Source organism: Triticum dicoccoides, chromosome 1A, assembly GCF_002162155.2.
Source record: "Triticum dicoccoides isolate Atlit2015 ecotype Zavitan chromosome 1A, WEW_v2.0, whole genome shotgun sequence".
Classification (NCBI taxonomy): Eukaryota; Viridiplantae; Streptophyta; class Magnoliopsida; order Poales; family Poaceae; genus Triticum; species Triticum dicoccoides.
The window spans coordinates 580,418,962-580,423,530 of NC_041380.1; the positions used below are offsets into that span (position 1 = coordinate 580,418,962).

At 40.5% G+C, this 4,569-nt stretch overlaps 1 pseudogene; it reads right to left on the reverse strand.

Moving 5' to 3' along the window:
- Window positions 1-2,863: 2,863 nt before the first annotated feature.
- Window positions 2,864-4,149, reverse strand: LOC119356043 (annotated as a pseudogene).
- Window positions 4,150-4,569: the final 420 nt, after the last annotated feature.

Here is a 4,569-nt window from a genome sequence, read left to right on the forward strand (position 1 = left end):
CAATGCAACAACAAATGCGATCATAATCACAACCAAGGTAAAAATTGATCCAACGGCATAATGATACCAAGCCTCGGTATAAATGACATATTTTCTAATCTTTCTAATCTTCAACCGCATTGCATCCATCTTGATCTTGTGATCATCGACGACATCCGCAACAGGCAACTCAATTATCATCTTCTCCTCCTCATTTTTTTATTTTTTCCATCAAGTAATTGTTTTCTTCTTCAACTAAATTTAATCTCTCGACAATAGGGTCGGTTGGAATTTCCGGTTCAACTACCTCCTACATAAATAAAATCTATGTCACATTGGTCGGCATAATTGTCATAAACAATAAATGAACCAAATAGTTATAAAAAGATAATATATACCACATCTGAATCATAGACAGGACGAGGGCCGACGGGGGCGGATACCAAAACCATCGCACTATATAATAACAAGCAATAATAAAAGTTAGAAAATTAGACAAGTATCTATCTAAAGTAAGAATTATTTTCTTTTTCAGAAAGAAGATAAGAACAAGAAGCTCACCACGGTGGTGCCGGCGACAAGATCGGTGCGGGCGATCGACGACGGTGAAGACGGGGACGGGACATGATGGACTGCTAAACCTATGCAAATCTCGGGGAAAATGGATCTTGGAGGTCGAGCTTCGAGGGGAGAAAGCTTAACTAGTGTGGCTCGGGCATTTCATCGAACAACTCATGTGCATAGGAGATGAGCTAGAGCATCCAAATGCTCTCACCTCGCCGGCCAGAAAAAACAAAGCACTGTGGAGTGCTCTGATGCAGCGATGGGGTATATATAGGCAAATCATTTGTCCCGGTTCGTGGATGGAACCGGGTCTAAAGCCCAGTCTTCTATCCCTGTTCAAGCCAAGAACCGGGACCAATGGTTATGGGCCAGGAGCAAGGCCCATTGGTCCCGATTCGTGCCTAGAACCAAGACAAATGAGTCCATACGAACCGGGACCAATGCCCACGAGGCCCTGGCCAGCCCCCTGGGCTCACGAACCGGGACGAATGCTCCCATTGGTCCCGATTCGTGACTGAACCGGGACTAATGGGCTTGCCATGCCCGATCAAAGCCCTGTTTTCTACTAGTGCAAAAATCCTATAATCACCACTATGAAGATCATCATTTGATGTGGTAGAGACATGCGATTGTTCAAGTCCACTGGCTTCACATGGTTTCTCTCCCAGCATATGCTTGCTCGTAGACAACGGCAAAACATGGACCTTAACGACATACTCTTGTTGGCGATCGGGAAACAGCGGAAGCTGCGGAATAAGTAAGACTTGTTCCATACTACTACCTTATGCTCTAATACGTTCGAACCCTGGACTAATATAAAGGTCTAGTCTGGATGTTTTCTTCCAGACTTTATTTGTCGGGTTTTTTTAGAAAATTTGCATGATGCCACATGTGTGTGTTGCGGGTAATGGGCTCACCTTCCTACTTTGCAACTCATGGGTTGTCTAGTGTTGGGTTGTATTATTAGCATTTTCCTCGAATATAAATTACACTCTATCTAAAAAAAGAGTGTAAAGTAAATTCATGGTATACCCACTTTTTTTATTAAAAAGTGGTATAAGCACTTTTTTTGAAATTATGGCATCAGATTGTCAAACGTCACATGATTGGTCGAGTGGGTTTTAATCGTTTTAACCATTCAGTACATAAGAGAATTCTATAATAACATGATATCAATGTGCCCCATGTCTTGTTTCACATATGCAGAATATTATTTGAACGCAAAAGATCAAAAATTAATAAGATAACTCTATTAAAACACATTTTTGTGAATCTTAATAATTTATCATTTGGTCTGAATGCACGTAAACACTCCATATGCTATGAGATGATTAGGGATTAGCATAGAACAAAAATTGTTAGTGGAAAGAGCACAGAAGAACATGAGTACACTAACCTTGTCATACTGCTTCCCATCTTTTCGAAATTGTTTAACATCCGTCCACATTCCTGCTCCTGAATCTATATCCTTTAGCCACATAGGGAGAGGTATATCTACATAGTCTCTGGGTTGTGCTACTGGTAAAGATTCTGGGCTGACAACAACCCTGCCAGCATGGGGGTAGAATCAGTCTCATGGCCATCGGTATTAACCATGCCCGTCAGATCTTGCTTTCTTCCGTCCGATAGAAGGTAATACCATAGCAGAATCTGCTTCCAGGTCGTCATCTTCAGCTTGGCTGCCATAGTATGCGATCCCCACAGAATCATTGCTTACTGTCCTCTCGCTATCAATCGAATCTTCTGCTATTTCATCAGGTAGCTCCATTTTTCTCTCTCTGGTTTTGTCAGCAGGAATGGGCGATGTTTCTCCCATACCTCCTTTTCGATCTTACCCTAGTTGTCAACAAGATTAGCAAGATGGGAAAGCAGAAACGGGATGAGCAGCATATATTAAAGGAAGGTAGATGAAAGCAAACCTGGTTTCTGGAGTCTAGAAGGGGGGATGCTTGGCAGGGACCCCCTGGGATGATTTGTTTTTCCTGCTGATATGGAGAGGAAGGTGGGAGTGTGTACACGAAGAGAAAACATAGATTTGAAAATTGTGTTCTGGCCAGGAATATAAAGAGGGGGGGCGTTCTACAGCTAATGCAACATGTTGTCGGCTGCCGCAATCTTCTTGCCTCCTATGACCTACGATCGAGCTTACGAATCTATGCACTGCCTCACGCCTGCACCAAACTCTAGGGAATCAAAGTCAAAGCAACATAGGTGTCCAGTTATTGCCCCAAATTTTCTGCTCCATTATGGAAAGATTCTTTGTTGAGAAAATTAAATAACTAGCTACAGCAAATGTTTGCAACCTAAGTATATCCAATCTTTAACTGGCAAATTTGTTTGCAATGATCGGCCCGACATCATCTGCGTTAGCAATTGTTTCCAAGAAGGGGATCAGCTTAAGCAGAGAAATATCAGATGGGTCACTTGACCAGCTCTTTATGGGTATCCCATTATTCACCTGTTGCTGGAAAACCTGCGTCACATGTCAAAAAAAGGGTTTCAGTCATCGATCGGTCATGGCAATTTCTCAAAATCATAAATTAGAAGTTTTCAAATTCATCTCAACAATATGGTAGTCAATAACACTAAAATCATAACTATTAATAATGACCTCCATACTTGAGTTTCAGAGTAAATTACCTCTGGGGTATAGTCAACTATCGCAAGCTTTGCAAGATCAGCTTTAATGATGGTCAGATCCTTCTGATAGCTTCCATCTACCAAACGCATGACTCATGGAAAAAAACACCATGATATCAGTCTGTTCTCAGGATCCAGTGCATTAATCAGTTGGTTTGCATAAGAACTTATGCTAGCCGTAAAGACAACAAGCTCAAACATATGAGCTGCCTCTTCAAGGAAGGCATCCACATCTGGTCTCTTCTTCACGTAGACAGTGTACTCTTCTTCTCCACATCGCATACGGAATGAAAAGTCCGCGCCGTGTTCATACCTTCATGAATGGATAAGGGTGCCTATGCAACAGAAAATGAGCATGTCAATAATCTTAAGTGCATGAAAACAAACCTACAGGAGAAAAAAGCGTTTAACAACTTACCATCAAGATCATGTGCAAGAGTGACATTCTTCCTAGGTAGTAACATTGGTACGTACGTAATCAATCTGATCCATGTCAGTAAGATCAACTAATTCCTTGATCCATGAGGAGTATCAAGCATATAAAGAGGAGAATCCTCAATTGGGGAACTGGACAGCAGGCTGCAACTATGACCTGAGTCTTGAGTTTTTTCATTACTATTGATGATTGTATGATTTGGTGCTGCTAAAATTCCATGTCCATCAGGAAAAAAGGAAGGTGCTGCTAGAATTCCATCTCCACCTGCAAGAAAAACAAGGAAAACCATAACAGAATGGTAAGTTCATAAGTATATAACAATACCAGTTTTCTGCTTAATCAGTTTGCTTAATATTAAGTTCCCATGAAGTGCATCATGTGCTACTTTACCCGTTAGTTATTTTTCCCTAAACAGGTATGACAGTTTGACGAATCAACCACATCAAGCATGGCATATATATGGTTAGATGGTTTTATGATCAAATTTATTGATCATGTCTACCTTTCTAACAGAAGTAGGAGACACTCATGGTCCATACACATCTCCCCTAATGACGTTGAAAGGCAGAGAAAAGTTTAACAAGCAAATCAAAATTCATTAGATTCACTGTTAATATATATACACAAATTTGAGTTTTTCCGGAGTTAGTTAAGGCTTATTTGGAAACATCTGGCAGTTAGTACAAAACACTCATTAGGTTGCCTCGTGAGGAAAAATTTTATTAAGTTATAAACAAAAGTGAGCATGTCCCCGGATTTAGCCCATACAAACAGGCTACTCATGGATCAAGGAAAACATAAATTTTTAAACTGAGAACCTTAATATTTTTTCCATTGATGTAACACAGCAACAGATACATCAAAGGATCACTTTCATGATGTAGTTTGCGAGCTTTCTTTCGAAATTTATTTTCATGATCACATTTTGATAAGGCAAGCAGATCGCACAT